General features: G+C 46.8%; 1 long non-coding RNA gene across 3 annotated transcripts; it reads left to right on the forward strand.

Annotated features, from left to right (window-relative positions):
• Positions 1 to 2,429: 2,429 nt before the first annotated feature.
• LOC142577435 (uncharacterized) lies at positions 2,430 to 16,420 on the forward strand. 3 transcript variants are annotated; one of them, XR_012827041.1, is made up of 4 exons: positions 2,430 to 2,583; positions 3,539 to 3,603; positions 4,551 to 4,766; positions 14,442 to 16,420. It is a non-coding gene; the product is annotated as an uncharacterized LOC142577435 (long non-coding RNA). The 3 variants fall into 3 exon arrangements; XR_012827040.1 differs by having other exon boundaries at positions 2,431 to 2,583; positions 3,534 to 3,603; XR_012827039.1 differs by having other exon boundaries at positions 2,431 to 2,583; positions 3,534 to 3,603; positions 4,698 to 4,766.
• The last annotated feature ends 6,109 nt before the right edge of the window (positions 16,421 to 22,529 follow it).

The following is a 22,529-nucleotide window of genomic DNA, read 5'->3' on the forward strand; positions in this document are numbered from 1 at the left end:
AACGCTCCAAGCAGTCCTGACTGAGGCGGGAATTAAGTCATCAAGAACCTGAACCCAACCTTCTCAGTTAGATACGTCAAGAGGTCTTTAGTGGAATGTATGGTCACACGCAGACCTTCTGATGTGCCCTTGCTTAAGCCGAGCCCTTTTGCATGGGCCTCCCACTGATCCAGAAATGCTAGCATGCTGTTAAGTGCAGTTTCTTGAACACTGCCACGTCTGAAATACGAAAAGCATTTACCACCGGCACACGAAAATGAACACAGTTGCTGTGGGCATATCTCAGAGCTTCAGTTGGAAACCGTGATGTCATGGCTTCAATTGCTTGAGCCATCACGTCAATGAACACCCTTGTTGGCTCCAGATTTGAGTACTGTTGCTCAATATTTTCTCTGTGCAAGTCCATGGCGTGCACAACTGCACTGTTGAAAATATTGAAGGCCAGATTTACCCGCATCTTTTCGAATCCACTAGAATATGTGTGTGAATATGTCAACTTGGGTGCAACTTTCAATGTCAAGGCACTGCTGTCGACCTTCCATGTCGTTGTAACATGTTCACAGGGTGTCAAGGGATAGCGACAGCAGTTCACACCGCCTACTTTGAAGAAAAACTGAGGAAACGTTAGAAAAACACAGCTTCACTACACCGACCACGAGAGTCACTTTGCACTGCACCGTGGCCTACGAGACTGACAAGCTCACGGCGCCCCCGCGCTAGCCATCCTACCCGCGCCCCCGACGGAAGCGCCAAATTTTCCCCCAGTGGGAGGAACGCGCAGCGGGGCCTCCCTAGGCAATGGCGGCGGCGGCGCGATCTTCACACCTCCCAATTCTAGCCACCCTATCCGAGCAGCAGCACGCGGTTAGGGTGGCTAGAATGGGGAGGTGTGAAGACCGGCCTCCGGAAGCTGGCCCCAAAACGCGTTCCTGCCACGTGACGGCGCTGCCGGCCGGGGCGCGCATTTACATTCGCTCGCCTGTGCAGCCGGTCGACTGCAGCGCCGCCCTCGCGGCACCAACGGGAACTATATATCTAGGTAACTTTTCGCCCTAGGGGAGCGTAGGTCCCTAGGTGTCGTGTAAAAAACGCACCTAGCTCCTGAAACGCCCTAGTCCCCATGCGCTCGCTCGCGCGGGGCCCATAGAAATATACCATAGCGCAGATAGTATGTGGTAGTATCAGCATGTATCAGTGGTAGTATTGTTTGTGCCAACTCGCCGGAGTAGCAGAGTAGGCGGTTCATTGTGCGTGCACGCAAGCAGCACGACCACGAACGAAGCGATATAAGGTGGAACGGCGCGTTTTACGGCAATTGAAGTTGTGTGTGTGTGACGCGCTTGGTGTGTGCAAAGAGCAATTTAGTTGTGCGTGTGACGAATGTGTATGCGCAAATAGCACGACCACGAACGAAGATGGAACATCGCGTTTTGGCGTGCGCAAACAGCAATCGAGTTGCGTGTGTGACGCGTTCGTTCGCGCAAACAGCACGACCACGAACGAAGCGATGCAACGTGGAACAGCGCGTTTTGCGCAATCTAGTTGTGTGTGTGTGCGTGGCGCGTTTGTGGTGTGCAAAGACCACGACGACGATCGTCTTCTAACTGCGCCAGAGCAAACCGATTGTTGGATTCTACATAGGTATTGAACGGGCGTTAAACCTAGAGAAACACGGGATTGCGACGCGACTAGCCGCGATGTATAGCACTGTACATGTACGTACGTAAGTTTACTGCACAGACTTAATTCGGAGTGAAGGGACACGCCACGAGTGATTTGTATGTGGAGGTTAACTCATACGTGCATTAATTAGCGGCGGTATAGGAAAAAAAAAGGGGGGGGGGGGCGGGATTGCTGAGACAGGTGCTCGAAAGCGTTTCCACGCATGTTTTGTCGGTGTACTCGATGAACTAAATGCCGCTTTAAAGAAATTGTGACGAAATGTTGGCATGTGCGTAGTGGCACAGTTTAAAATGTGTCGGAGAGTAAATCCGAAAAGAACCGAAGCATACCATGTGTAAAAAATGTGTGAAAACTACAGCTGCAAGCTTATGTTATGCAGCATTGACCGATGTCGAGATATTGTTCTCATGAACGTAGCATCCATCGCCTTTGCACGCATGTGCTGGCTTCGGCGCACTATCATCAAGGCATTGATCAAGGTTAATAAAACTACCCGCAAAGAGTGCGTCGCCCTGGTGTCGGTTTCGGTTCTCAACAGTTTGTAAATTGTGCTTTTTGTTGGCGATTCTCTAGACAAGGGATGAAAACGAAAACTGGCAATTAAAATAAGCAACACGTAGAATATTTTAAACGAAAAACTGTTTCAACATTTCTTTATGTAACTCTAATTCTAAGGCTCTAAGCGCCACCTATTTCCGGTAGTCAAAATGTGCCATGGCGGCTTCCTGTCAATTGGATATGAGCGTAGCATGGGAGCTTTTAATGGTACATCTCAGCTTTTTTGGTTATCCCCAGCTGTTCCTTATATTTCCTCGTAATAACTCTTTCTTGTACCCAATAGAATACCGAATATGAATCGTATAGAAGCTCAGAGGCTGCACCTGTCATTCACATAGACAGGTAAGGTAGCTGTTCGCGACCACTTTCAACTCATCTGGGACGTACATAATATTTTTGTTATTTATGCATGCTTAGGCATCATTTTTCACGCCGCCTGAAGTTCTCGCTAAAAGTACGCTTTAAATGCACTGCACGCCTTAAATTGACACCCATCTAACGTGTTTGAGCCGTTATTTATAGCCCATATTTTGCGGACTACGATTTTAACCTCATGCGCACTACCGCCCGTTTGTTCTGTTGCGCTCGCGATATCAATGTTTTTAGATCCAGAAGGCTGCTTCCGCATGAGAAAAGAGACTCGCCGTGTTAGATTGTACACATGGAAAGCGAACGCTGTGACACATTCTTTAAATTGGCCGACTTTGCAAGCGGTGGCATCATTGCCGTCGTCGAAGTGTATATACAGGCACACTATAATAGAGACATACGTATTTACAGTGCCAAATGAACAATTTGGTGTTTCGTCCCTTGGCGCTCTCCTGCTCGGCCTGACAGGCAGGTGTCACGCAGTGCGTTGCACTGAAAGCGCATGAGCATACCGCGAAATCTACGCGAGCGTTTTTATAGACAAATGCTCGAAGATTTCTATCACCAGCTGCCACTTGAAAGTGCGTTTAGCTAGCAAGCCAGCAGTGTAGTGTCTGCGCTTTCAAGCATACACTTGATCATACGAAGATAATGAGACAAAGTGTAAACACATGAATGACAGATTCACTATTTCTTGACACTCGTAAATCCTCAAACCTGCCAATTGTTCGTTGGTGCGTGAAAAAGTGGAATTTTGTGATGTTTAAAAGCAGACATTGGTTCATCCAAACGTGGCTTTGCCTAGGCCGTCGCATTGTATGAATGAATTATCAAATGCATGGGCATTGGAGCAATGAGGTGATGTAGTTGAAAAATGCACCTTTGTTCTCTTTTCACTTTGCCTCATGGTATGCTGTCTCAAGTTTAGCCATTGTCAAAGCAGCAATTTCGACTGGCACAGCAACACTCATCTGAATGGCATCTGTCAATGTCGTAAGTTGTCATTGCACCTTTCAGCACATATGTTGCATGGTCTTTGACATCTTCAGTACGACCTAAATGTGTTTCACAGCTGTGATTGCCGCAGTGCATATAGAAGCAACGAAGTGATCCCAAATACTTTTGCAGAATAACTGAAATGTGGGCAAGTTCATTCGGATTCATGATTATGGCAGATTTGAACCCAACACTGTGTAACACTACTACACAGACTGGCGCTTCGGGTAGTTGAGATAAGAGTCTTATTAAAACCTCGTTGAGATTTGACAAACTGTTAGCTAGGTGGGATAAAGTAATTGTGATTCAGAATGGTAGCCTCAACATTGAGCACAAGGCAAGAGGTGAGTTTTTTATTGTGATAATTTTCTACAAGCATGCACATTAGCGTTACAGTAGTACAAGCATCTTTGTAGCACATCCTTCCCTGTATAAAAAGGGTCATGTTGCTTACTGCTTAGCTGGTGTTATGCATTGTCCACTTCTATGGTGTTGATGCCCAGGATCTCTACAAAACGGAACCTCTTCGGTACAGTCGTGTGGCTGCTTGTGTTCGTCTCCCCTAGCCAGAGGCATGAAGGGGGGTTCACGGTCACTGACCAAGTCTGATGTATAACCCGACGTTTTGGAACTACACACGGGTTCCTTGTTCACTGAGTAGGACAGGAAATCGTCGTCACTTATGTAGCCAGCATGTGACGTAATGAACATGTGTAAATGGCAGGCATAGTCCCTGGTGTCCGGTTCATCGTAGCTGGCGTCAATTGAACGATTAGCAATTCTAGCAGCCGCCAGGATGACATGTTCTTTTCTTTGGCAACAACAGTGGCATTGTCCCAGTCAATCTTGTGACTATGTTCCTGCGCATGCTCGGCAAATAATAGTCGTGTGACTATTATTTCTTAGATCACGTTTTTTTTTTTTTCGTTTCCATGCCTGACCAGCCGAACTTTCATCGAACCCTTGATTATGCAGCCAGAGGCAGTGGCACTCGTTGTGTCCTGTTTGAGATGAATGGTCTTTTTGTCCGTGTCTATCCACTATCACCTGGGCTTATCTCCTGGCTGCTGAAGTGTGCCTGCATTTTCCAGGTCAACTACTCGGACATTAATGTCTGGATACAAATTGGGTAGATCTTGTATGCCATGCCCAACATCAGAGTAAGTTTTCTGTTTCTGCTTGCACTTTTGCTCATGCACTTTCACTTTCCTCGGGTCCGGGAGTTGTGGAAAGAAGCTGTTTGCAGTAGCTGGAAGTGTAGTCCTAAGCCTTTGGCTCGTAAGCATTTGCACTAGCGAGGAGCTATTTTTCAGAAGGCTCAGTCTATAATCGTATGTCTTGTAGGCATCACCTGACGTCTCAAGGGAGTTCTTGGATAAGTTTATGGTGGCTTCTGTGAGATCATTGCGCTGTTGGTAGCGTGGACTGCACGCCATTTGTTGGAATTCTTATGAATTCTGCAAACAGCGAGCTGCGCCCTTTTGGGAGCTACAGTTTGTTGCGGTTCACGACCACTACACTATTGCACGCCTTGTGAAAACAAAGAGGCATTGAGTCGCAACCACAGGTCCTGTCAAACTAGCCAGTACTAGCTCAGGATACCCTTACTAGTATTTTGTGACGATGAGCCACCACACCCCTCCAATAGAAAATATGTCCATAGTGAACTTCTGTAACAGCTTTTCTCGGAATCCCAATTGCAGGAGTGTCACCCTTCTCTTAGCCCTGTGGTGCTAGCATGTACAACATGACTTGAAGACATTTGCTGTTTGTATGTATTTATGATGCAGCACTTTGTCATCTTGATAGGCATTTTTTGATTTCAAAGTGGCCTTCAAGTGAGAAGTGCTGGGTGGGTAAGCTCCTGTAGCTTCTTGGGCGCGATGGTTTTATTGCAAAAATATCAACATGTCTTGGACTACATTGTCCTTGTAAAGCCAGAATTCTTTCAGAGTTTGCAACACCTTGTCCAGCTCTTTCGAGTGAAAATGCAAAGTTGGCAGCAGCATTAATCTAGCACTTGTTCTTTCTTCAATTGTTGTAAAGAAGGTGGGGAGAGGCAGCATGCATAGCCTTCAATCTTGGTAGGCCCTTGTGGTGCCTGTTATTCTCCTTCACATGAGAACTTCACAGTGTATCAGCTGCGGGAAAGTCTTTGCCTAAGATGTACATTATGCCTCATAATGCATCAATCATGTGCTCATTTTATAGATTGGGAAACAGATTGTTGCCCCATTTATAGAATTTATCTCGAGCTTGCAAGAAAGAAAGCACTTCTTTCTATATCTGGGCATAGCCAGACATTCTGTCTCTGCAAAATATCTTGAGGCGTATCTAGTAACATGTTGCCCATCGTCTTGCTTTTGGCTGAGCACTGCAACTAGACCACAGCACAAAGCATCAGCTGTGATTAGCAGCTGGTCTCTCATTTTGAGGAGCACCAGCCAAGCACTGGATCTGAAGAAAGTATTTCTTTCCATTTTGAGAATTCTGGAACCTGTGTGGGTTCCAGACAAACCATGCTTTGAAAACAGCATGCTGGACAATGGGTGTAGTGTTTGCATGTTAGGAGCGAATAAACCTAGATAGGTGGTCATGCCCATTAGCAGCAGTATTTCTGGAGGATGGTCTTGGCATGTCTGTGACAGCTTTGAGCTTGTTTTCGTTCATGTGCCCCAAGTAGGATGTTATTGTGACGCCAAACTTACATTTCTCTTTGTGGATGGCAGCTCTTGCACAGTGGGTGCCCTCAAATGTACTGCAGAGTTCGTTGTGTTCATGTTTAGTTGAGCACCAACTGATAACCTCTACCATATGACAAGCAACACATATAAGTTCTGGATGAATATCATTCATATACCATTGTGTTTGATCTGGGGCACACCAGATACCAAATCGCATGAGCAGTTAAAGCGAAACCAACGGAACGGTGCTGTAAAGGTGGTCAAGAACTTTCTGTAATTTTGAGGGATTTGCCAAAACCCTGAATTTGGGCATCAATTTTTCATACACCAAGCTGTGACTTGTAGTATCTGAAGGGTATGGTCTACTGCAGGAATTGGCTCATAGGGCTTGCTTGTTCAGTTTTTGTGTAATCCATAAAAGTGTGGAGTTATGGCTTCGTCACCATAAGCATGCACCAAGGAGTTGGCTCTGTCATAGCTGTCGTAAAACCAGTCTTAAACCTGGAGAAGTTTGGCTTTCGTATTCTATAAAAGCAGCCATACAAAACAGTGAAATATTAGTGCACAGGACACAGGCTCCAGTGTCAACATTGTCATGCAAGCTGCGCAAAGTATTTGAGGATGCGGCTTTGAATCTCCACAACCATTAACATTCTCAATCTGTCTAAGCACTCGACTTCAGCTTCACAATCACCTCTGTGACCTATTTAGCAAATTTATTTGGAAATAGCAGCATTCTGCCTGATGCACGAGATGGAACTTTATGTTGTGCTAGTCGCCTTACACACTGACCACAGTAACTTGGAGATCACCACCTTCTCGAAATGTCACGAACCACATTGTTTTCAGGGTGAGACAAGCAATCGTGTCTAATTATCATCTGTGACAAAAAATAACTGATGCCTGTGGCAAGGTGCCATTCAAGTGGTTGAGTTCCTCCAGGAGGTAGGGGGTGATACGAGTGAGAACCCTCAAAAGCCAATTATGGCCTTAGCCAAGCAGCCCCAGGTGACATAGTAAAGCTTTTTGGGCACAATGTCATTAGGCACCACCCTATATAATTTATTTGCTTCCACAACATCTGCATGGCTCGCGAGTGTCCGGTGGTAAATTTCTGAAGCCACATCAACCTCGATGTAGTATCCCTAGTTCCAAATACTTCAATCTGCATGCCACTATGTATGGTGGGGGTTACTGGGAAGGAGAATAACGAACAGCTACACATAGATAAAAACTCCCTAAAGGCTGTTATTGTGGAAGGACTGCCCAACATCAACACACGCTATATGATACAAGAATGTTGCTGCTATCAAAGATGAATTCAGTCAGTAATTGAGGATGAAGATAGTTTTACTCAATAGCCTTATAAAAAATGGTAAAAGAAAGCTAATAAATTTGTAACATGTTTTCAATCTTGTCTGAAAAAAAAATCATTAGTATGTCTTCAAATATCTCGCGCAGCCGGTAATCCTGTTCTACTTCTTCATGACCTTCAGGTACACTAGAGAAGTCTTTCTCATCATTGGGCTAAAAAATGTAGTTGAGCAAAAGGAGTAGACCTAGGTGGCTGACAGGATGGCTCTTCTTTAAGTGCTGTGCGTAGAAGAAAAAAACATGCAAACATCTTCAACACTGTAATGGGCACTAACTGTTAGGGATGAAACATGAAAAACCCTAAGGAAAAGATTTAGGTTTGGTGGATATGTAGAAAATACACAGAGACTAAAGACAGTGAAGGACAACGAAAAATGTTTGTGTAAGCTTCTTCACCAATGCGTTTGTTGCCTGTAGACAACACCAGGCAGAACTCGGAAAGCGACCTTCACCCCAAGTCGACGTCAATTCTGCGTGCAATTTGTGCATATTGACACAAAGGTGTGGGGCTCCTGCACTGCAGAACAGCGCGCGCAAAGGTCGGCGTCACGAAAGATAATAAAGTGCGTAAGCTGCACGCTCTTGTTCTGCCCCACCATTAAAGAGAAGCATACATTTTGCACGACTCTGTCTCCAATCTACGTTACATTTTTCGGCGGAGGTGTGGGGTACATGCTACCACTCGCAGATCGAACGCCGTCTACAAGCCCAGTACGAAGTCTGGTCAAGCTGACTCCCGTGCAGGTACGGAAAGCTGTCGACTTCAAGGACTGCCACCTGAGCACGAGCCTCTACGCAATCAAGTCAGAAGGATGAATACATTGGTTCCACCTTCTTCATCGACCGCCCCGACCGAGGTCGTCCTCAACCAGCGACGAATCCCCACGTCCTTCCATGGGGACACCTTTGAGGATGTAGAGGACTGGCTCGATCACTTTGAGCGTGTCGCAGAATTCAACGTCTGGACTACAGAGCGCAAACTACGCAACACCTACTTTGCCCTCGAGGACTATGCACGGACCTGGTTTGAGAACCGTGAGGCAGGGCCCTATCGACATGGGACGAATTCCGACGGCAGCTAATCAGCACATACGCCAGCTTCGATCGCAAGGAGCGAGCTGAATCTGCAATGCAGGCGAGAGTACAGAGGCCGAACGAAAGCGTCGCAATGTTTCTCAAAGGTATGTGCCGACTTTTCCGACGCGCAGATCCGTCCATGCCAGAAGAAAAGAAGCTAAGGAATTTGATACGCAGTGTCGAGCAAGAGTTATTCGGTGCCCTAATACGCAACCCACCAAATATTGTTGCAGAGTTTCTCGCGGAAGCCGTATCGATGGAAAAGGCACTGCAGCAGCGAACAAGGCAGAACCGCGACGTGTCGACCCTATCGCGTGATTCTCTCGCTATATCCCTGGACAATATTAATCCCTTGTGGGAGCTCCTTAGGCTTATCGTTCGAGAGGAGCTTCGAAAGCTTCAGGTGGCTCCAGCATCGGTACAGCGACCTGCTCTGTCTGAGGTCGTCCGGGAGGAAATCAGGCAGGCAGTCCAAGTCCCAGAGCGAAGCGAGACACCACAGCACAAGATACGGCAGCCACAACCTCGCATGTCGTATACAGAAGCTGCACGAAGTTCGTTGTCCCCGATTTTTCGCGATGTGAGCGACGTCCTGGACCTTCTTGGTGTGCGCGCTGTTGAACAAGACACTCGCCTCGTTGCACGCCATTCATGGCTGAAACACACCCACCCCACAAGAGCGACGTATGGCGCTCCGCAGACCGGAGGCCCTTGTGTTTTCATTGCGGTGAAGCCGATCACCTCTACAGGGCGTGTCCCTACCAATGAGCTGGGCTCCGTGAATTTTCACTGAATGCGCCGTGCCCGTGCAATGGTGAATGCGCCCTGGAGATTGACGCATACCTCGTTTGCTTTGCCCCACGATTCCGTGAACCCCGGTCACCGTCACCCGCCCGAAACAGGTCTTCCAGCCCCCTATTCAAGCTGAGAGCAACGAGATGTCGCTCACTCAGCCCAGCCTCCCGGGAAAACCGAGTCCAACGACCTGCGGAGGAAGAGGCCGCTGATGTTGCGAACGCTGAAGATCCTCCACTGCAAGGACCGCGATATGACGTAATTGAGACGCAAAGAAAGCAGTGTAGTTCCGTACCAGTTACCAAAGATGACCACGAGGTCATGGCGTTAATCGAAACGGGTGCGGACACGTCTGTTATGAGCCAGAATCTCGCGCGTATACTGAACAAAGTTTCGACGCAATGGACCGAAACTCAGATTCGTACTGCAGGAGGTCATCTCATAACTCCAATGGGCCGGTGCACGGCACGAGTCAACATTCGGGGCTTCACGTACATCGGCGACTTCGTCAATCTTCCTGAATGTTCAAAGGACCTTATACTCGGCATGGATTTCCTTCAGGCGAACGGTCCATCATCGACCTGCAAGAGTCTAGAGTCAGCTTCACTACTACGCAAGCCATAGCGAACAGTAATGACAACGACCGTGACATCGCGCTTCGCGTAACTGACGATCACATCACGTTGCGACCCAAGAGCAGCATGCTTACCCTTGTCCAATGCGACATGGAGGACGCCGCCGAAGGAATTGCTGAGGCAAACATGCCCCTGCTTCTTCAGCGCCACATTTGTATAGCCAGAGGGCTTCTTCAGGTGCAAAACAAATGTTCAGTCATTTTGCTAACAAACTTTAGCAACGATTATCGGCGTGTACCGCGAGGAACAACATGGCCGAACTGAGCTCATTTCTTCACGAAATCACTAACGTTACTGACATTGCCACATTGGAAACCGCATCGTCTCAGCAGTCTGGGTTCCCCAGCCTAAAAGAACGGATTCACGTTAACGTCGCTCTGCCAGACCATCAGAAAGACCGTCTACTGAGTCTCGCGAATGAATTTGTAGACTGTTTTTCAACGTCATCCAAAGTGCGGCGCAAGTGTATCACAAAACACCGCATTATTACGGACGAGTCTGCATGTCCTGTCCGTCAGCATCCTTACAGAGATGCTCCAAGACGACGTGATCCAGCCATCCACCAGCCCGTGGGCCTCCCCTGTAGTGTTAGAAAGAAAGACAACACACTATGCTTCTGTGAAGATTACAGAAAGTTGAACCGTGTCACCAAGCGTGATGTTTATTCATTGCCACGCATCGACGACACATCGGATCGTCTACAACATGCCAAGTTTCTTTCTTTGTTGGATCTTAAATCAGGATATTGGCTAATCGAAGTTGATGAACAGGATCGTGAAAAAACAGCATTTGTGACACCTGATAGGCTGTATGAGTTCAAAATTCTCCCCTTCGGTCTCTGTTCCGCACCTGCCACCTTTCAGCGGACGATGGATACCGTGCTTGCTGAACTCAAATGGCAAACCTGCGTCGTATACTTAAACAATGTCGTTGTGTTCTCGAGCACGTTTGACGAACATCTCGCATGACTCGAGGGTGTCCTGCGATCCATACTGCCAGCCTCACCATCAAGCCTGAAAAACGCTACTTCGGGTTCCAAGAGCTCAAATTTTTTGGCCATGTCGTTGGTCCTCAAGGCGTCCGACCAGACCCCGACAAGTTAGCTGCCGTCGCTGAGTTTTCACCACTCACAGACAAGAAGGCTGTCCAACGCTTCCTTAGTTTGTGCGCATATTATGGGCGCTTCGTCAAGGGCTTCTCGAGAATTGCTGAGCCTCTAACAGGGCTTACATGCGATGATGCGCCTTTCATTTGGGCAGACGAGCAGCAGCAATCGTTCAATGAAATGCGCAAGCGTTTGCAAGAGGCCCCGATACTTGCTCATTTCAACGAAGACGCTGACACTGAAATCCATACTGATGCCAGCAATGAGAGTCTCGGTGCTTGTGCAGTGGCAAGCTGGTGCGGAACGACCCGTTGCTTATGCAAGCCGCAGTCTCACCAAGTCTGAGAAAAACTACTCAACCACTGAAAAAGAATGCTTAACGGTTGTGTGGGCAATTGGTAAATTCCGACCCTACTTGTACGGTAGACCCTTTAACGCTGTGAGCGATCAACCACGCCCTGTGCTGGCTTGCCAACCTCAAGGATCCTTCAGGCAAACTAGCCCATTGGAGCCCTCACTTACAAGAGTATGATATTACAGTTGTCTACCGATCTGGCAGGAAGCACAGTGACGCCGACTGTTTGTCACGTGCACCACTCCCTACGACTTCATTGGACCCTGACCATGACATGCCATTTGTCGCCATTATCGACGCCATAAAGGTGGTTGAGCACCAGCACGCTGACGCTGAGCTGCTGCCGTGGATCAAACACCTCCAAGGAGTTGAAGGTGTTTTACCCTGCTTGCTCATGTGCGGCTTATCATCATACTACTTGCACAACAACGTCCTTTACAGGAAAAACTGCGGAAGCGGCCCCAATACGTACCTCCTTGTCGTGCCGTCGGCGCTACGCCACAACATTTTGCGAGCCTGCCATCATGAGCCATGCGCGGGACACCTGGGATTCGCCAAGACTTTAGGCAAGGATACGACAGAAATATTACTGGCCCCGGCCATATTCTTCTGTGCAACGGTACATGAAGACCTGCCATGATTGTCAGTGCCGCAAGAAAGCACCAGTTAAACCGACTGGCTTTCTCCATCCTGTGGACCTTCCTCAAGCACCGTTCCAACAAATAGGAATGGATCTACTTGGGCCATTCCCAGTGACCTCTTCGCGCAACAGATGGATAGTCGTCGCTACCGACTACTTAACCCGGTACGCCGAAACCGAAGCTATTTCGCAAGTAAATTTATATGAAGCGGCCAAGTTCTTTGTACGCCGCATCGTCCTACGACATGGTGCACCATCTGTTCTCATCACTGACCGCGTTACAGCATTTACAGCGGAACTTATGCAGGATGTTCTCCAGCTGACGCATAGCTCTCACCGCAAGAACACTGCATATCACCCTCAAACCAATGGATTAATGGAACGTCTGAACAGAACACTGGCTGATATGCTCTCCACGTATGTCGACGTAGAGCACAAGACGTGGGACGCGATCTTGCCCTATGTGACTTTCGGGTATAACGCTGCTGTACAGGAGACTACATAGCTTACGCTGTTCGAACTTGTGTAGGCGCCACGTCAGGTCAACACTTGACGCCATGCTACCTATGGCTGATAATAGCCCGACCAGCGAACACGCAGAAGAGTTCGTACAAAGAGCCGAAGAGGCACGCCAGCTTGCTCGGCATCGTATCCGGAGCCAACAGCATACCGCCACCCTTCGATACAACCAGGGTCGTTGCGACATCCATTACAATACCGGCGGCTGCGTGTGGGTCTGGACGCCCGTCCGCCACCATGGACTCTCAGAAAAGTTGATCCGCTAGTATTTTGGTCCCTACAAGGTTACACGCCGCCTCAGTGACGTGACCTACGAAGTGGTCCCCTGCAGTTCTGAGCCCAGTTCACTACGTCGTCGTCCTCCCGCTGAAGTTGTTCGTGTAGTGCGCATGAAACCCTACTATACGCATACCTGAATGCTGAGATGCACCTGAGGAGCTCCATTTCTTATGTAGCTGAAAGAGCTTTTTGAACCGAGACGGTCGCTCTTCTCATGGGAGGCAATTGACACAAAGATGTGGGGCTCCCGCACCGCAGGACGGCGCACGCAAAGGTCGGTGCCACTAAAGACGATGAAGTGCGTAAGCTGCACGCTCTTGTTCTGGCCCGCCATTAAAGAGAAGCGTATATCTTGAAAGACTCTTGTCTCCAATCTACGTTACAATGTAATCGTTGTCGGGTGTAAAATTAAGCTTTATATTGCATGTTTTACACATTACTCATCTGATGCCTTAGCAGCGAAGGTTTTTCCTCTGCCTTTCTTGTAAAAAAATTTTGGGAAGTGCCCACGTGCATCTACTTTTATTTATTTTTTTTTTGTCCATGGCACATGTGCTGTTGGCCTGGAACTGATTCACAATGGTATTAACAGCCATAGCGTTCAGGGCCCCGTGTCGCTGAAAATCCAGCAGTAGTGTTGGCGACCTTTTCCATATGAGAAAATTTATCCCGAGCCATGCATCCAGATTCGTGCAGGCCCTCCACGTGGCATATAGGCGTTACTGAACTAATTAAAATTCTCAAAGTATAATGTGTGAAAATTTCATAAAGTATGGCTTGCACACAACTTTGAGACATGATAGCGTTGGATTGTAATTTGAATATGCGAGAAAACATCATTCTGTTGCGCGGAAACTCAAACACAAACCCCTTTTCCAGCTGCCATTTCAGGTATGTCTTAGGAGTGGCATGCCCCAGAAAGCTCGCCTTCGCGCATAGCGTTTGCCACCAGCATTTCAAGGGAAACATTACAGAAGCATAAGCTGCAGTTGCCCGGAAGCGTGAGAAGCAGCCAGGGATCTTTTAATGCTATCGTGTTCCACTCTTAAAGGCGCAGCTTAAGTGTCCTCCAACCTTTTTTTTTTTTTTTCGCTGTTTGGGGACTGCCTTCTTGAAGGTGTTGCTTCGTTTCCTTTCTGCTGTAGGGTGAATGCAATATCTGCTTTGAACAACAGCAAAGCCACGTTTTGATTGCACTTGATGCTGGCCGCACTAGCGCGGCATCTCTCCTATCCAACAGTTCACTATGATGTTATCACTGAAATAGAATACACAGGACATCTTCGTGTACCACTTCATCTACCTCGAAGTAATATGCCATAGCTCTATGATCATATCCTTAACATCCACTACTTTATTGGATTCATTTCAGATAGCTGGAATGTACAGACTAAAAAAGCTCGGAAGCGCTTGCACTCTTTGGAGAATTTTGTATGAGCATTTTCAGGCTGTTCTGGTGACAATAAAAAATACTGGCTCTCCTGTAATCGAGAATAGATGTAAGCATGAAATGGCTGCCGACAAAGCAGATTGATTGTAGATGTTACTAGCCACAATCTTAAAATGGGTGTAGCGCACATTCGCAATGGCACACCCCACCCCCCCGCATCACGCAACTGTACACTGGTCCATATGGAAGCAAGTTCCCTGTCAAAGACAGAACCCCATTGCAAGTCTCGTCTAGGTCCACCATATGCGCCGTGGACCTCGCGGACTGCTGGCATTGAAAAGAGCACAAGCAACTGTGTCTCAGTGCCAAAAAATGACAAGTGTACAGTGCCTTGTATCTGCCTCTGAACGTTGCTATAAGAAGTGACAAATAAAACTTCAGCATACTAGAAGTTACAGCTTGAGTGATATTGTGAGCAAATATTTAGAACTCAAAAGCAATATTTTTTTAACATGTTTGGGAAGTAACTAGCATATGTATTGCAGTCTTGACTGTTTGCCCGGATGAGCTGGTTTGAGTGCCAGGATAATGGCTCTGGTTTTTGGTTCATTGAAGGTGGCTGACAACAGGAGCTAAAAGCATTTCATGCTTAAAATGTCTGCAGCAGCGGCACTGTTCGGTTAGTCAAGGACCTCATTTCATGGCCCTCATTCTGACACCTTCGAACACTGTTTCTGCCTTTGTAACGCTTCCTAGAATTTGTCCTTCAAATTCTTGTGTGAAAGAACCATGCATCAATTTTGGCATATTTCTCAAACTGTACGAGCAGAATTGCTGCTGATTTCATAAATACAACCTGTAAATCAATACAGCAGAATTGTTAGTTGAAATATGTAATCCAAATCAAGGAGCCATTCTCAAGACGATGTTCCCGCTGGCACTAATGCGTGTCATTCCTGGCGTTGGTGAAATCTTTATTCTACATTATAAAGCATGAAACGTTCGCACATGCTCTTATTTCCTTGTTTTTTGGGCTTTGCTGTTTCAAGGAGCTTTGCCCTTTGAGTGGCAGCAGCCTGATTGACATAACTTCTGACTCGCGTATTTAACATTTTTGCACGGATTGGTCAAGGAGTAGCCAGATTTTGAGAAGTACATCTTTAGCAGAGTCTATAGGTGCTGGCTTTTGGTGTGGAGAGACAAGCAGCTTCATAGCTTCCCTCCTGTCTCTTGTCATTGTGTCAGCAAACTGAAATGAAAACTCTCGAAACAGTATATTTGTTAATGAGGAATCTTTGCAAGGCACATTGTGAAGCACATGCCGATGAATTGCTTCAACCTTTTACATTAAACAAATTATGCCATGTGCTGTCAAGAGGCAAATAAAGCTGTTTGCTTTAAAAATTAACAATAATCTCCACAGTTTGTGAAGTGATTGAGATATTGTTACCCAGTACCTTCAACAAAGATGTTATGGGAAACAGTGCAAGGAACTAGCATACTTACACTAATTGCATGTATTTGGCGAAGTTGTGTGGGAGACAAGATAGCCAACCAATTTTCCTTTAATGCATGTGAGCTTTGTCATCTTCATGGTGTAATGTAATCTTTTCAGGTAGCAGATAAAGAATGTGTGGCAACATGAAATGGCCTTTGATGACACAGGCGAGTAGTGGATGCCACACTTCAGTTCTAATTAAAGTTACATCAGCACAGAGCATGTATGCTACGACCAAGTTGGGTCCATACTTTGGATTACCGTGTACAGTGTCACTCTCTTCTGCATTGCAGAAGATGGAAGCCAGTGTTTCTTTGCTGTTGCTATTTCAATTTAGTATATTTTCATGTTTTCATGCTCTGCAATATACAGCCAGAGGTTGCACGGTCTTGAAATGAAGACTACTTTTTGTGTTTTCAAGATAAAATTTTAGCTATAATAAACGGAATTTCCAAAAAACAAATTTTATGTTTGGCCTGCCTTCTTTTGGGTGATCAGACATGGGAGCTATTGAGGCATCATGGCTCATACGTGCTGCCTTTATGCTTGAGAGGTGTGTGTACAATGCTCCTTACATGTTGAAAAAAAAAATGGAGACCATCCATAATTGGTCTTGGGTTGCTTTCTTAGCCACAAGTGCTATCTGAAAATATAGCTGCTTTTTGTTACTCTTTCTGGCGGTGCGTTTTAGATACATAAAAATTATGACGGACGTGCATGTTCAGTGTGATTGCAGGAACGAAAAACTTTACTGAAAGATCCTTTGCAAGAGATGCAAGTGCTTGCCCATTTCATGAAAAAAAAAGGCTTTGTTTTCATTGTATACAGTAATCTAATGGTCAGGCAGACTTGATCACAAAAGCAAAGAGAGAAATTCAAAGCCTGCTGACCACATCGTAACTGTCTAGTGCATAGACAACACTTGCACGTTGGCCAACAGCATGGGAAAGGAGAAAGAGATTGCCATGAAGCACATGTGGTGAAAAGGAGAATGAAGCAAAAATTGGTAGCATTCAGAAAAAGCTAGATATTCTTGATGAGAAAACTGAAACATTGGACAAATAAATAATAGCAAACTTTATCAAGTCTTACCGCCGTATTCAGCAATACATATTGAAGCTCATGCTTGACTTGATATAAATGACGCATGGTGTGAACGCGCCCAAGATGCTCATTGCGTTTCTTTTGGTGTGTTCATGACAGGCGTCATTTAAATCGAGTCAAGCATGGGCTTCAAGTTAAGATGCATTTATGAATACGGGGGTTCGTGTTGCGGCATGGTGAGGCTCTCTGGAATGAAGACTTCATGAATTAGAGAATAGATGTGCCCGTGAGAACCTACTTTTACGTGTTATCGCAGACATCTGAATCACAGGAGCAGTCTGAAGCATGTGATAGGTTTGTGAAGACTTTCCGAGAAACGTGCATGGGTTTTCTCTGCAACAGTTTGCTACAATCGGGGGTATGACTCATTTTACATTTCCTGATCACCTTGCATATTTCCGCACAATGCTTTCGTCATTACTGTTCAGTGGTTCAGTGGCACTGAAAAGGCAATACAGGCATGAATGTCAAAAGAGGCACTTGTAGGCAGGGTAAATGCAAGATTACCTTGTTTACATGTCCATAGTTTGTGCTTACAAAGAAGGCAGAGGAAGGATGCCAGGAAAAAAAGCATTTCGTCTGAGGTTCCTCTCATTATGAAGCTGTTTACAATGATGAGAGCTAAACACAAAAAGTGTGGTCCTAATGAATGGACACATTCTCCCAGTTGCAATTCATAGTTTAAGATATTGAGGGACTTCAATCGCACTTCAAAAAGAAGTCCATGATCAATAAACAGTGCAGGAAGCCAGTATAACAGTTTTCATTGACAGTGAATTGGCCCTAGGATATGATCCAGTTTGCATCTTCAATAAAATGGCTATTGATTGGCTACTATTGACCTGTACAATAAGTGCAGCACGCAGTACCATTTATGCCTTGGGCCTCACTTATGCCATGTCAAAATTGCGGAAATACAACAGATTCATAAAACCAGCTCTCTTTATCACCTTATCTTAGGGAGGTACTTGTGAATGTTACAGTGCAGAGCACGAACATTTCCTTAGGAGAAACCTTCCAGTTATTTATGAATTATATGGGAGAGGTTCATTACCTCTTGAAAACTGTTCTGCATAACACTCTTGCTTCTTCACACATCTATCATGATCCGTCAAATACGGGATAAGTTGGGTGCTGCAGATAAATGGTTCCTGCAGAGCCTAAAGCTACAGCATCAATAGGTAGCTAAATTTTAATTCTTCAAGTTTGGTCCAGTTCTCTGAAACATAGACATAGAACTGAAACTGTTCAATCTGAGTACCAATATTAAATGTGTTATTTTGGGGCTTCAATGATTTGCTGAAGTTGATGGAAAGTGAAGGACTGTATAAAAAACATGGCTGTAAGGTCAGCTATCATCTTCTGCGCATAAACTTTCAGATACTGCACTAAATATAATCTAAAACACATGAAAAGTTTTTATACATTAAAGTACAGCCACACTGGATCACGCTAGCATCATTATCATATGTCACTGGTGTGGCACTTCAACACAATGTGGGAACTACCATGGCTCGTACAATGCTCCGAAGGATACATTGCAATAGCGCAACTATGCTCAATGGCATTTGAACTGTTTCTTGCAATTTACAACTTCTAGCCATGCACTTATTCATTTATGACTTGGATGGTCGTGAAGCCTAAGTGCTTTTCTACCTAGCAATACTGCAAGCTTGTCTGCTGACACTAGCTGCACAAAAGAGCAACAGTAGCTTGTGCTCCAGCAGAACTTGAGGGCGGATTACAAGTTCTTGCCACACTATAGATGAGAAATATGAACATACTCCCAAGCTTCAATATCTTAGCCGGTGTAAAGCTGCAATACAGGTACTGCACTCCCTTAATTGCACTGCTTACAGCTGTCAAACTATACCTCTGGTGCTATGCACATTTTGGGGATGGCAAGAAGTTCCACTAGACAAGGTATCAACCACACAGGCATTTAAAACATTGAGTTAAGGGTGTTTAAGACTGACTAAACACAATTTGCCACTTGGCTTGGATCTCGATTCCTTTCCCCTCTAGTGTCATTGACTGAAGAGCCACAACAGGAGTACAGTAGCAATGCTTTGTTGTCTTGCCTGTTTACTAATAGCAAGAAACTACGCTCTAGCACTGTAGCATAATCAAAGAACAAAAGGTTAAGTGCAAGCTTGATCAACCAGCTCTCCAGTAGTCTGGGCCCCACGTCAGAGGGTATCGTCGTATGGTGTCAGGACTACAAAAGTGCATGAAGACTACTGGAGGCTGCAGTTTCAGTAGAAGGTAGGGGATAACCCCTAATTAAGGGTAAGCCTTTGCTTTTGACAATGATCGGCCAAATTTAATCACGATTTCCCACTTCGCCGGTGCAGAAATGCCATCGTCCTTTTAAGATTGACCACATTACAAAAACGTACGTACGTACGTACAGTCCTATACACTGCGGCTGGTCGCGTCGCAATCCCGTGTTTCTCTAGTTTTAACGCCCGCGCAGTACGTATGTAGTACTCAACAATCGGTTTGCTCTGGCGCAGTTTTAGAAGACGAGATCGTCGTCGTGCTCTTTGCGCATCACAAACGCGTGACACACACGCACGCACGCACACACACACAACTCGATTGTCCAACACGTGCTGTTCCACCTTGCATCGCTTCGTTCGTGGTCGTGCTATTTGCGCGAACAAACGCGTCACACACGCAACTCGACTGCTCTGCGCACACCAAACGCCAAAACGCGATATTCCACCTTCGTTCGTGGTCGTGCTATACACACCACCCATCCACACACACACACACAGCTTCGATTGCCGTAAAATCCGCTGTTCCACCTTGGTATCGCTTCGTTCGTGGTCGCGCTGCTTGCGTGCACGCGCAATGAAACTCCCACCCTGTTGCTCCGGCGAGTTGGCACAAACCCTGCGCTAGCGCATATTTCTATGGGCCCCGTGGCGCGCGCATGGGGACTAGGGCGTTTCAGGAGCTAGGCGCGTTTTTTACACAACAACTAGGGACCTAGACTCCCCTAGGGCGAAAAGTTACCTAGATATATAGTCCCCTTTGGTGCCGCGGGGGCGGCGCTGCAGTCGACCGGCTGCACAGGCGAGCGAATGTAAACGCGCGGCCGGGGCGCCGTTTAGGGCGCCGTAGTTTCTCGGGGCGTCTGCATACCTCCGGGCGGGAAAATGATTTGGTAGCGCTTAGTTTTTGCGTTTGAATGCGTTAAAATCTGACCAGACTTTTTCTCTACATTTAGATGCTGACAGAATTTAATGAAGTTTCGCTGCTCTCATTCCACATGGAAACAGCGAGCGCCGACTACGCAGCCGACACAGCAACGGTTTTTGCGACCACCTCTTGCCGAGATTAGCGCGCGTATGCCTTACCGAAAATGTAGTTCATAGGAGTTGCCGCGCAAGGCCAGCGCATTGGAATAACCTTGAATGTGTCGCCCGCGCATAAGTCACATATTTGGGATTGTAACATTACTTTAAATGGAAGAAGTTCATGCAATATATCAGCATTGTTGTGAAGAAATTCTAGAAAGTACAAAGCGGTTGCGACTTAATACATGTTTATTGGAAATAACAATTATTGCATAACATCACATTTTTACAAAACGCAGGGCTTAACCTTCTTGGCTTTGTTGTGGATGACACACTGATTTAAGCTTTTGAGGAAATGTGAATGCGTACGTGTTATACAATAAAACCTAGGCACTGATCCTGTTAGATCAGCGGAATGCCTCCTGCAGCCAATCTGTGGCTCATTGGCTGCTAGAAGCAAAAAATTCTTGACAACTTTTGCGTGCAGTCGCGTAGTGCTAAATGCACGAGTGAACCTGTCGTCGAGTGTCTGAATGAGTTTGTATAGACATGCTGAGGGATACAGAAGCCCTCCCCCCCCCCCCCCCGGGACGCGGTCCCGTATGACAACAGCAGAAGTCGGTCGAGAATACAAAGCTTGGACCATCTGCCGAAAACCCACACTAAAACCAGCCTCTTCCAGAACACGGAAAAGGAACCTATGGCTAATGATGTCGAAAGCCTTCTCCTGATCGAAGGAGCTAAGAATACCGGGAAGTTTCCTGGTATTTCCCTCCAGGAGAAGGTCCCTCACTGCTAAACCGTGAAGCTGAGTAGAGCGGCCCCTGGACACTACGTGCCTAGTATGGACCCAAAACAGTGCTGAGCACGGGTGTGAGTCGCGTACACGGGCACTTTGCTATGAGCTTATAATCGCAGTTCAAAAGCGTGATTGGACGCCACGCTCTCAGATCGGAGCTCTTCGACTCGTCCTTACAAAAGAGAGAGATTAGCCCCTCTCGTTGAGACGCTGACAAAGTCCCTTCACCGAGTAGCCTGTTCACCAGTGATGTGAACGGCTTCACTAAGTGTCCAAAATTTAATATAAAATTCGACTGTCAGACCATCGGATCCTGGACTGCGATTACGCTTCATAGGCTTCAAGGCCGAAAATAGCTCGTCCTCATCTATGACTGAGTCGCACACTTGTGGCGGCTCAGCTGGTGAAGCAAACGGAAAGGCAGCTGGAGAGGCAACTGGAGAGGCACACAAGGTCATGTAAAACTGCCTCGCCAGTGCAAGAACTCCATCTAGTGAGTCGACTATGCTACCATCACTTGGATCTATTAGGGAAAAGAGAGTTGTGTCCTTCCTTGAAAGATGCTTACGTAGGACGTTTCCGCTGCACCACGCTTCCATTTCCCACAGCTCTGCTCAGGCTGTGTCCCTCAAGCCGTCCCAGCGTCGCTGCAGGAGAATCCGAAGTTTCTTTCGGAGTGAGGCCAGAGCCGAAGCAACACCAGGCCCGCCGGACAGTGGCCTCGAGAGCAGGAGGATCGCGTCGGAGACGATTTTAATCCCCCCACGCTCCTCGTGCGCTCGAAGCTTGCCCCAAGACCTGAAGCACTCACGCACTCTGACCTTCACGTCATCCCATTCTGTGCCACTTAGATTCGCTGCGTTGTGAAGCGATCGAAATTTAGGAAACGCGAGAAAAATACAGCTGCACCATACCTACCACGAGAGTTACTTTGCACTGCACCGTGGCCTACGAGACTGACAAGCGAACGACGCCCCCGCGCTAGCAACCCTAGCGGCGCCCCCGACGGAAGCGCCAAATTTTACCCAAGTGGGAGGAACGCGTAGCGGGCCCTCGCTAGGCAATGGCGGCGGCGCCGCGGTCTTCACACCTCCCAGTTCTAGCCACCCTAACGCGGTGGCGCGATTTCGTGACGGATCATGCTGGGCACGCGTCCCACCATCCGCGCGTCAATCGCGCCTGAAATCGCGCCATGCGGTTCCACCTTAACGCCTCTGCGCCACGCGGAGGGCCTGCGTGGTTGTGGTTAGGAATGTTTTTCGCTAAACGACGCCCTTAAAGGGACCCAGAAACGATTTTGACGATTTTCTACAAACGTACTGAGTCGTTAGAGTGGGTCCTTCTGATCATTAATTGAGGCATCT

Source organism: Dermacentor variabilis, chromosome 1 (genome assembly GCF_050947875.1).
Source record: "Dermacentor variabilis isolate Ectoservices chromosome 1, ASM5094787v1, whole genome shotgun sequence".
Taxonomy (NCBI): domain Eukaryota; kingdom Metazoa; phylum Arthropoda; class Arachnida; order Ixodida; family Ixodidae; genus Dermacentor; species Dermacentor variabilis.